The following is a 12,016-nucleotide window of genomic DNA, read 5'->3' on the forward strand; positions in this document are numbered from 1 at the left end:
GCTGTGTATACATTCTATACTCCATGGGGAGTCAAAAGAACACACGTTAGGCGGTAACAGTTCCTGGAGGACCAGAGTTTTCCCAGAACCCTAATCTACAAAGGCCTGGGCGTTTTTTCCCCCAATCAGGGCTGGAAGTAGCCAGGGCTTGTAATTTTCTCCAGTGAAGCCCGAGGCGACGGTCCTGCTGAATGAACAATCCATCTGTGGACAGTCCACGTGCCGGTGGCCTTGTTCTCCGCAGGCGGAACATGGAGAGGGTTCCCTCGCAGGAGGGGGCCGTGGATAGCGCTCCGCTGGACCGGATACTGGAGACCAGGCATCTGGTGGGTCCTGTTGGCGACGTCCTCGGACGTTCCTCCCATTTTGCGACGAGCCGACATCAGGAAGTAGATGAGGGTCTCGGCGGGGAGCAGCATTTGAACTCCGTCCTTGCTGGAACGACTGCTCCTTCCGTTGGACTTGGCGGTTGCGTATGGACAGGCCGTAGGTTCCCCGTTGATCCGACCTCCCTCTTTGGGCGTCCGCAAGTGCCGGTGGAGTCGGGTCCAGGACACTCACCTGCTGTTCAGCCCCAAGGAAGTTCTCCACGAGTCGGACCGCCAAAGCTAGGGTTTCAGCAGTGTGGCGTTTTACCCACGAGCGTGCGGAAGGGGGTATTATTTGTAGAAATTGTTCCAAAACCACCTGCTCCAGAATTGCCTCCTTAGTGCACTCCTCGGGTTGTATCCAGCGAGTACACAAGTCCAATAACCGCTGAGCGAGGACCCGGGGTCTCATCTTAGCGGTGTACTTCATGTTCCGGAACTGCTGCCGGTAGGTCTCTGGGGTCAGACATAAGCGATCCAGTATGGCGGCTTTTTCTTGTCGGTAGTCCATTGCCTGATCTGCTGGGAGGCCCTGATATGAGGCCTGGGCTTCTCCTATGAGGAGCGGGGCCAAAGCAGTTGCCCAGCGATCTGTAGCCCTGAGCTTCGGCAACCCTTTCAAATGTCAGTAAAAAAGCCTCTGTATCCTCGTTCGGAGCCATTTTCCTCAGGAGTATCGGGGTTCTGCTTGTAAGTTCTGGACTGGCAGACCCTTGGAATTGGGTCAGCAGCTTGGCAATCCGCTCATCCTGTGCTGCCTGTAGTATTTCATCTCTCTCCGCTTGCAGCCGGGCCTGCTCCTGCATTAACAGTCCCTGCTGTCTGGTCTGCTCGCACAGAAACTCTTAAAAAAATTCTTCCATTCTTGTGTGTGTGTGTGGCCCTTTAACTGCAGGAGCCTTTTGAAAATCCCAGCACTTCTGACACCATATGTTGCAGGGTACATGCAACTACACACGCAGGTTTTCTTGATAAGGCTTATTTATTTAGACTTAAATTATACAGCACACAAAACAAAAATAGCTTTTCTTGAGCAGACAAAACAAAATTCATTGTCTTCAGGGGGACAAACAAAATAGCTTCGCTTCAGCATGGTAAACACAACAGTCCATAAAACATGTACTTTGTAAAACAGACCTTAAATCAAGCTGTTCTCTCTCCAGAGTTTCAGGGGATTTCCCTGCTTCAGGCAGCATACAAAAAGACAGACCTTCTATCAGTAATCTCTTCAGCAGCTTACTCCTCTCTCCTGAACAGCTAGCCAGCATGTGTCTACAGCCTGGGGTTTTTAACACACCTTGATTAGGCAGCTGGGATCCAACTAATTGTCCTTTGGTTCCCAGCTGAAGTTAACCTAGTCACTGCTGCACTGCAGACTAAACATATGTCTGCCAGGCATATAGCTGGTGGCTTTTATTTACCCTGTCACAGGTGGCGAGATTGGAATTGCAATTTCCTTTCGTAGCCTGAAATAGGGTTTTTGCGAGGAGGTGGTGGTGAACATCGAAGCTACCTGAATAGGCCCCTTAAATTCAGAAGGAATGGAGGCATCATATCAGAATTATAAGGAATGTAAAAAAAAATAGCAAAAGGGCAATCAAATTAGCAAAAATTTTAAATGAAAAAAGGATTGCAATAGAAGTAAGATCAACCCTAAAAAGAGATATTAAACAAATTATTTGCCGCTGTATTTATTAGGGAAGAATCAATTGCAAAAATAGTGACACAGGAAGAGGACACAACTTCTATATTAACGGACAATTGGTTAACTGAGGAAGAAGTTCTTAGGTGGCTTGATACAATTAAATAAATAAGGCACCTGGACCCGATGGCATACATCCAACAGTTCTTAAGGAGTTAAGTTCAGTAATTGTCAAACTATTACATTTAATATTCAAGGACTCCATTTCCACAGGCTCAGTACCACAAGAATGGTGTAAAGCAGATGTGGTGTCTATTTAAAAAGGGATCTAGATCACAACCAGGGAATTACAGACCTGTAAGCCTGACTTCAATAGTGGGGAAACTACTTGAAGGTTTAATACTGGATAATATTCAGGAATACCTTATAGAAAACAAAATTATTAGTAATAGTCAGCATGGATTTATGAAGGATAGATCTTGCCAAACTAACCTTATTTGTTTCTTTGAGGAGGTAAGTAGGAATTTAGACCAGGGTAATGCAGTTGATGTGGTCTACTTAGATTTTGCAAAGGCTTTTGATATGGTTCCACATGAGGTTGGTGTACAAAATAAAGAAAATTGGACTCTAAAAATATTTGCACCTCGATTTGAAAACTGGTTGAAGGACGGACAACAGAGGGTTGTGGTAAATGGAACTTTCTCAGGTTGAGCTAAAGTTATGAGTGGAGTACCTGAGGGATCGGTACTGGGACCCCTGCTTTTTAACTTATTTCATGACCTTGAGGTTGACATCAAGAGCAAAGTCTCCATCTTTGCTGATGACACTAAATTGTGTAAGGTAGTAGAATCAGAGCAGGATGTAATTTCTCTCCAGAAGGACTTGGAGAGACTGGAAACTTGGACAGGTAAATGGTAGATGAGGTTTAATACAGATAAATGTAAGGTTATGCATTAGGGAAGCAAGAATAAAAAGGCGACTTACAAATTAAATGGGGATAAATTAGAGGAATCCTTGATGGAGAAGGATTTAGGAGTGCTTGTAGTCAGCAGACTTAGCAATAGTGCTCAATGTCAGGTAGTTGCTGCAAAGGCAAACAATATCTTATCTTGCATTAAACGGGAAGTAAACATAATTATGCCCCGTTTATAAAGCATTAGTAAGACCACACCTTGAATATGGAGTACAATTTTGGGCACCAATCTTTAGAAAAGACATTATGGAACTTAAAAAAGTGCAGAAAAGAGCCACCAAATTAATAAAGGGGATGGACAATCTAACTTATGAGGAGAGGCTAGCTAAATTAGATTTGTTTACATTAGAAAAGAGGCGTCTAAGAGGGGATATGATAACTATATACAAATATATTCAGGGACAATACAATGAGCTTTCAAAAGAACTATTAATCCCACGGGCAGTACAAAAGGACTTGGGGGCATCCCTTAAGGTTGGAGGAAAGGAGATTTTACCAGCAACAAAGGAAAGGGTTCTGTACAGTAAGGGCAGTTAACATGTGGAATTCATTACCCATGGAGACTGTGATGGCAGATACAATAGATATGTTCAAAAAAAGGTTGAACATATTTTTTAGAAAGGAAAGGTATGCAGAGATATACCAAATAAGTAAACATGGGAAGGATGTTGATCCAGGGAGTAATCTGATTGCCAATTCTTGGAGTCGGGAAGGAATTTATTTTTCCCCTTATGAGATATCATTGGATGATATAACACTGGGGTTTTGTGTTTGCCTTCCTCGATTTCAATATACTGTAAGTATAGATATAGGATAAAGTATCTGTCGTCTAAATTTAACATAGGTTGAACTTGATGGACGCACGTCCTTTTTCAATGTCATCTGCAATGTAACAATGTAACTATGTAACTATTGTACAATCACTGAAAATGTCCGAGGTTTGGATTCTGTTGAGACAAGAGGATAAGATCCAAACAGTGTGTGGTTACAAGATTTTAACTTTGATCAAGTAGGTTGAGGAATTTGTTGGGCCAAATATAGGTATTTTAATTGTATACAGAATTTTCAATTCTTAGGATCAAGCCAATTAAGATCAAGTTACTAAGAACGAACCTTTTACTGTTTTCATTTAGAGAAGAAATATTGCAGAGAAAGTTAGTCACGTGAGATCGGGATAATTGGGAGGCCTAGAGAAAGGAAGGCATAGGCTACGGGAGTTATTTCTCACATTCTCAATGCAAAATAAGTCTTCCGCCTCCTCTTCCTCCTCTTCCTCCTCTCTCAGACCAATCTTTCCTAAAGATAGTCACTTTGAATAGCGAGAGATACATCAATAGTGTTGTGACTGAGTCATGTTTCAGTAGAAATATTGGTTTTAGGCTTACACAAGAAGCACTGTGCCCTTAGTTCACCAAGTTTCTGCAGTAGCCTAAAGAACAGACTTATGTTCAGTAACATAGGTACTTGAGATAACGGACAAGAGCTATGACCCTCACACCTGTAGACTTGGCAATAGGAGGTTTCAAAGGTTGTGAATAGAAAAAGTAGGATACATGTCATTTCTCCACCCAAAGGCAAAACCTGTGCTGGGAACCTCTGGCAGTTAGTCTTCTGTTCAACTCGTTTTCCAAAGGGGCTGGATCAGAAAAGATCTAAGAGCAGAGGGGCAATACGCTTATTGTCATTTCATTTGTGATACATTAAAACATTATATTAAAACATTTTGTAAGCATTTATAACATCTGTACCATATACATTGACATTAGCTTATTCTACAAGTGAGCTTGTGTGAAAAACTGCACTTGGATGCTTCACCCAGTAGCCCAAGCACGCTGCCTAGGGGTCACACTCGACTCCTCTCTCACATTCGCCCCTCACATTCAAAACATTTCTAAAACTTGTCGCTTTTTCCTCCGCAATATAACAAAGATACGCTCTTTCCTCTGCTGCTCAACTGCTAAAACTCTGACTCAGGCCCTCATTCTCTCCCGTCTTGATTAACCTCCTGCTGTCCGGCCTTCCTGCCTCTCACCTGTCTCCCCTACAATCTATCCTAAATGCTGCTGCCAGAATCACTCTACTCTTTCCGAGATCTGTCTCAGCATCTCCCCTCATGAAATCCCTCTCCTGGCTTCCGATCAAATCCCGCATCTCACACTCCATTCTTCTCCTCACTTTTAAAGCTTTACCCTCTGCTGCTCCTCCTTACATCTCATCCCTAATTTCTCGCTATGCACCATCCCGACTCTTGCGTTCTTCTCAAGGATGTCTTCTTTCTACCCCCTTTGTATCTAAAGCCCTCTCCCGTCTTAAATCTTTCTCACTTTCTGCCCCACACCTCTGGAATGCCCTTCCCCTCAGTACCCGACTTGCACCCTCTCTATCCACCTTTAAGACCCACCTTAAGACACACTTGCTTAAAGCATATGAATAGCACTGTGGATATTCTGAACACGTGATACATAAAGCTTGGCCCCCTGCAGACGCACTTACCAGAACTCCCTCCTACTGTCTCTGTACGTTCTCCCTACCTACCAATTAGACTGTAAGCTCCTCGGGGCAGGGACTCCTCTTCCTTAATGTTACGTTTATGTCTGAAGCTCTTATTCCCATGATCTGTTATTTATATTATCTGTTATTTATGTGATTACGTAGATACAATGTTGATGCTGCACACCATACAGTAATTAGCAGATACTTGCTGTTACCGGTGCTTCTGGCCCAGGGGAGTCCCTGTCAGTGAAAAAACTCCAGAATCAGCAGAAAAGGAGAGAGGTTCAGGGCACTGCGGATTCCAGGGAAATGTATTAGATAAGCACAACGTTTCACCCAACAAGCGCGGTCTCTCTCACTGAAGACGAAACGTTGTGCTTATCTAATCCGCAGTGCCCTGAACCTCTCTCCTTTTTAAAAAAATAATGTATTTGATTACCGCGCGTATTACTGCTGTGATGCGCTATGTACACTAATGGCGCTATATAAATAAAGACATACAATACAACTGGTATGTAATTACCAGCGGCAGAGTCCAAGGCCTCCGGGTCGGTAGATGAAAACCCCAGTCTCCGGGAGGTTATGGGAAAACCCCAGTCTCCGGGAGGTTATGGGAAAACCCCAGTCTCCGGGAGGTTATGGGAAACCCCCAGTCTCCGGGAGGTTATGGGAAACCCCCAGTCTCCGGGAGGTTATGGGAAAACCCCAGTCTCCGGGAGGTTATGGGAAAACCCCAGTCTCCGGGAGGTTATGGGAAAACCCCAGTCTTCGGGAGGTTATGGGAAAACCCCAGTCTCCGGGAGGTTATGGGAAAACCCCAGTCTCCGGGAGGTTATGGGAGTTGAGAAAAGGAAATATGCGGAACGAAAAAAAGACGTTCCAGAAGTTTAGAGGCACGGGTGAGCCATGGCGAGGGGTAGAAGGGAAGATATGGTTACAGGTGTTATTATTGAGAATAGGTTCGACAATAGCATGCTTAAAAGAGATGGAAAAGTGCCAGTGCCCAGAGAGGAGTTAGATATGAGTGAGGATGGAGAGCAAGGGTTACAAGTGAGAGGTTTGAGGGAATGTATGCGGAGGAGGTGGAGGCTGTATGTGGTGGAGGCGGAGGCTGTATGCGGTGGAGGAGGAGGCTGTATGCGGTGGAGGCTGTATGCGGTGGATGAGGAGGTTGTATGCGGTGGAGGCTGTATGCGATGGATGAGGAGGTTGTATGCGGTGGAGGCTGTATGCGGTGGAGGCGGAGGCTGTATGCTGTGGAGGAGGAGGTTGTATGTGGTGGAGGCTGTATGCGGTGGAGGCGGAGGCTGTATGCGGCGGAGGCTGTATGCGGCGGAGGCTGTATGCGACGGAGGCTGTATGCGGCAAAGGCGGAGGCTGTATGCAGTGGAGGAGGAGGCTGTATGCCGTGGAGGCTAAGGCTGTATGCGGTTGAGGCTGTATGTGGTGTATGCGGTGGAGGCTGTATGCGGTGGAGGCGGAGGCTGTATGCAGTGGAGGCGGAGGCTGTATGCGGGGGAGGAGGCTGTATGCAGTGGAGGTGGAGGCCGTATGCGGTGGAGGAGGAGGCTGTATGCCGTGGAGGCTGAGGCTGTATGCGGTGGAGGCTGTATGCGGTGGAGGCGGAGGCTGTATGCAGTGGAGGCGGAGGCTGTATGCGGGGGAGGCGGAGGCTGTATGCAGTGGAGGCAGAGGCTGTATGCAGCTGAGGCTGTATGCGGTGGAGGTGGTTGAGGAGAAGAACAGCAGAGACACTTCTTCCTCTGTATCTGCAGTTAGTTCGGAGGAGGATTTGGAAGGAGATATTTTTCTGTTCATAGCCCTTGAAATAATCATTAAACTGTGGTGTATTTGAAGAAACGGAGCAGGTTGTAGAGTGAGGCCGAAGAAGGGAGTCTGATAGAAATCTTCCGCACGCTGCGTCTTTTCTCTTCATTAAAAAGTTAAAGGAGCTCGGTTTGGAAGCAAAAGAGAAGAGCTAAAGCAGGACAGGCGGAATTTGCTACCAAGTGCGTGTCCCTCCAGAGACGTTTAGTGGAACGAGTGCATGAGCGTAGAAACCGTGTCTAATCAGGGGCGGGGGTTGGAGCGCGGCGAGTGTACACATGCTGGAGGAGTCTTCTGGTCTACTGAGGAGGCAAGGACCGAGTTGTAAGTTGTAACAAGGCTTTTTGGGTCAGTGGAGAACAGTAGTGAAGAAAGTTTGGATTTAAAGATGGTTTTCAAGGACTAAAGGTCCATAGAGTGCTGCTTGCAAGTATAGGAGATACTGATTGTGAGGAATGCGAGAGAGGAAAAATGAGGTTAGATTATGGTCAAAGAGTGGGATAGGAGAGATTGAGAAATTGAACAAATAGCAGTTTTTAGTAAAGATAAGGTCAGGGAATTGGCCATCCTTGGCAGTCGATTAGTGGAGATTAGGAGAGGAATTGAGAGAGGCGTTGAGATGCCCGGGAATGAGAAGGGTCTTCAATGTGGCAGTCTAAGTCCAATAAGAGGAGAGTGGGTGGCTCGGAAGAGAGGAAGGATAACCAAGATTTAAAGCCACAAAATAAAATGGAGGATGAAGTGTAAGACCTTGTCCATGCTTAGTCACGTGCACGGCACGAACAAAAGGTCAGGCCTCTATTAGGCAGGTCATAGAGCGCGTGACGAAGAGCGATGGTGCATGCGATCCCACACTGGACAAAACCATTCGATTTTTGTCACGCGAAGGCCGGGCCATGTGTGCGGTTCAGCCAATGAGGGTGAACTGCGCACGTGACATCACGGGCATGCCCCCAAACATTGAATTAGAGCTGCTCTTGGTCGCGTCTCCTCCGCCAGACCCTGCAGACCACATCGCCTCTGCGGCAGGTACGCGTGACATGGCGCGTTCCGCTGTGCGCGCGCCTAGCATGGTCTCGGCCTTATGTGGCCTATCGATTACAGCAAAGCATGAATAGAAACGGTGATCAGCATGGACCTCAAAGGATAAGAATGTCAGGGAAGCGGGTGTAGGCAGGAGAAGAATTCCCGTGCGGTAATGTTTGTGTGAGAAAGCAAGGCCGCTATAATATAGAGCCGCCTGTAATATAGAGCTGCCTATAATATAGAGCCGCTATAATATAGAGCCGCCTGTAATATAGAGCTGCCTATAATATAGAGCCGCCTATAATATAGAGCTGCCTATAATATAGAGCTGCCTATAATATAGAGCTGCCTGTAATATAGAGCCGCTATAATATAGAGCCGCTATAATATAGAGCCGCTATAATATAGAGCTGCCTATAATATAGAGCCGCCTGTAATATAGAGCCGCTATAATATAGAGCTGCCTATAATATAGAGCCGCTATAATATAGAGCTGCCTATAATATAGAGCCGCTATAATATAGAGCTGCCTATAATATAGAGCCGCTATAATATAGAGTTGCCTGTAATATAGAGCCGCTATAATATAGAGCTGCCTGTAATATAGAGCTGCCTGTAATATAGAGCCGCTATAATATAGAGCTGCCTGTAATATAGAGCTGCCTGTAATATAGAGCTGCCTGTAATATAGAGCCGCTATAATATAGAGCTGCCTATAATATAGAGCTGCCTATAATATAGAGCCGCTATAATATAGAGCTGCCTGTAATATAGGGCTGCCTATAATATAGAGCTGCCTGTAATATAGGGCTGCCTATAATACAGAGCCGCCTATAATACAGAGCCGCCTGTAATACAGAGCCGCCTATAATACAGAGCTGCCTATAATATAGAGCTGCCTATAATATAGAGCTGCCTGTAATATAGAGCTGCCTATAATATAGAGCTGCCTTTAATATAGAGCTGCCTATAATATAGAGCTGCCTGTAATATAGAGCCGCTATAATATAGAGCTGCCTGTAATATAGAGCTGCCTGTAATATAGAGCCGCCTATAATATAGAGCTGCCTGTAATATAGAGCCGCCTGTAATATAGAGCCGCTATAATATAGAGCTGCCTATAATATAGAGCCGCTATAATATAGAGCCGCCTGTAATATAGAGCCGCTATAATATAGAGCTGCCTGTAATATAGAGCCGCCTATAATATAGAGCTGCCTGTAATATAGAGCCGCCTGTAATATAGAGCCGCTATAATATAGAGCTGCCTATAATATAGAGCCGCTATAATATAGAGCTGCCTGTAATTTAGAGCCGCTATAATATAGAGCCGCTATAATATAGAGCCGCCTATAATATAGAGCCGCTATAATATAGAGCCGCCTATAATATAGAGCTGCCTATAATATAGAGCTGCCTATAATATAGAGCCACCTGTAATATAGAGCTGCCTGTAATATAGAGCCGCTATAATATAGAGCTGCCTGTAATATAGAGCTGCCTGTAATATAGAGCTGCCTATAATATAGAGCTGCCTATAATATAGAGCTGCCTGTAATATAGAGCTGCCTGTAATATAGAGCTGCCTGTAATATAGAGCCGCTATAATATAGAGCTGCCTATAATATAGAGCTGCCTGTAATATAGAGCTGCCTGTAATATAGAGCCGCTATAATATAGAGCTGCCTATAATATAGAGCTGCCTGTAATATAGAGCTGCCTGTAATTTAGAGCCGCTATAATATAGAGCTGCCTATAATAGATAGCCGCCTATAATATAGAGCTGCCTGTAATATAGAGCTGCCTATAATATAGAGCTGCCTGTAATATAGAGCTGCCTGTAATTTAGAGCCGCTATAATATAGAGCTGCCTATAATATAGAGCCGCCTATAATATAGAGCCGCCTATAATATAGAGCTGCCTATAATATAGAGCTGCCTATAATATAGAGCTGCCTATAATATAGAGCTGCCTGTAATTTAGAGCTGCCTGTAATATAGAGCCGCTATAATATAGAGCTGCCTGTAATATAGAGCTGCCTATAATATAGAGCTGCCTGTAATATAGAGCTGCCTGTAATTTAGAGCCGCTATAATATAGAGCTGCCTATAATATAGAGCCGCCTATAATATAGAGCTGCCTGTAATATAGAGCTGCCTATAATATAGAGCTGCCTGTAATATAGAGCTGCCTGTAATTTAGAGCCGCTATAATATAGAGCTGCCTATAATATAGAGCCGCCTATAATATAGAGCCGCCTATAATATAGAGCCGCCTATAATATAGAGCTGCCTATAATATAGAGCTGCCTATAATATAGAGCTGCCTGTAATATAGAGCTGCCTGTAATATAGAGCTGCCTATAATATAGAGCCGCCTATAATATAGAGCCGCCTATAATATAGAGCCGCCTATAATATAGAGCTGCCTGTAATATAGAGCTGCCTGTAATATAGGGCTGCCTATAATATAGAGCTGCCTGTAATATAGAGCTGCCTGTAATATAGGGCTGCCTATAATATAGAGCCGCCTATAATATAGAGCCGCCTATAATATAGAGCCGCCTATAATATAGAGCTGCCTATAATATAGAGCTGCCTGTAATATAGAGCTGCCTGTAATATAGAGCTGCCTGTAATATAGGGCTGCCTATAATATAGAGCTGCCTGTAATATAGAGCTGCCTATAATATAGAGCTGCCTGTAATATAGAGCTGCCTATAATATAGAGCTGCCTGTAATATAGAGCCGCTATAATATAGAGCTGCCTCCAGGGGAGAGTTAGGGGGTGGGAGCCAAATTCCAGTCAGTGCAAAGACAAGAAGAGAGCGAGACAAGAACATGTGAAGCTGGCATTTTGTTGTAAAGACGTCGAGCATTGCAGAGCGCACATAAAGACGGGGGGAAAGCAGAGGGGGGGAAACGGGATGTGTATCGGGTTGGAAAGATTGGAGCTTTAACCGACCGCAGAGGAAACGAGTGGTTGAGACTAGAGGGTAGACTAGCATGCCATTAAATAACCAGTGGGCGAAGGGCTGTGTCAGATAAGTCCAGTGAGTGGTTAAACGTGATCAATTGGTTCCATGCCGCTGGCTCCATGCCACAGCCACCACAGCCACAGCCACCACAGCCACAGCCGCCACAGCCACAGCCGCCACAGCCACCACAGCCACAGCCACCACAGCCACAGCCACAGCCACAGCCGCCACAGCCACCACAGCCACCACAGCTACAGCCACCACAGCCACCACAGCCACCACAGCCACAGCCACCACAGCCACAGCCACCACAGCCACCACAGCCACCACAGCTACAGCCACCACAGCCAACACAGCCACAGCCACAGCCACCACAGCCACCACAGCCACAGCCACCACAGCCACCACAGCCTGATTTCTAAGTAACATCATTTTATCTATTCATGTTGGTCCGCTAGAAAGTATTGCAACCTACATCAAATCAAATAAAAGAATAACATTGCTAAGGAGAGTAGTTACAAGTCCCAGAGCACGTCCAGGACACGGTGTGCGCGACGTCCCAACTGCTCTGAAACACACTCCCCTCCCCCCAACCCATCTCTGTCCCCTGATTGGTTTCTCAGCCTCATAACCCACAGGATCAGCAGGAAAGGTGAAGCCCAGAGAGGCCGAGCTGTCTCTGACCCATAGAGAGGCCGAGCTGTCTCTG

This window comes from Ascaphus truei, unplaced genomic scaffold (genome assembly GCF_040206685.1).
Source record: "Ascaphus truei isolate aAscTru1 unplaced genomic scaffold, aAscTru1.hap1 HAP1_SCAFFOLD_2201, whole genome shotgun sequence".
NCBI lineage: Eukaryota > Metazoa > Chordata > Amphibia > Anura > Ascaphidae > Ascaphus > Ascaphus truei.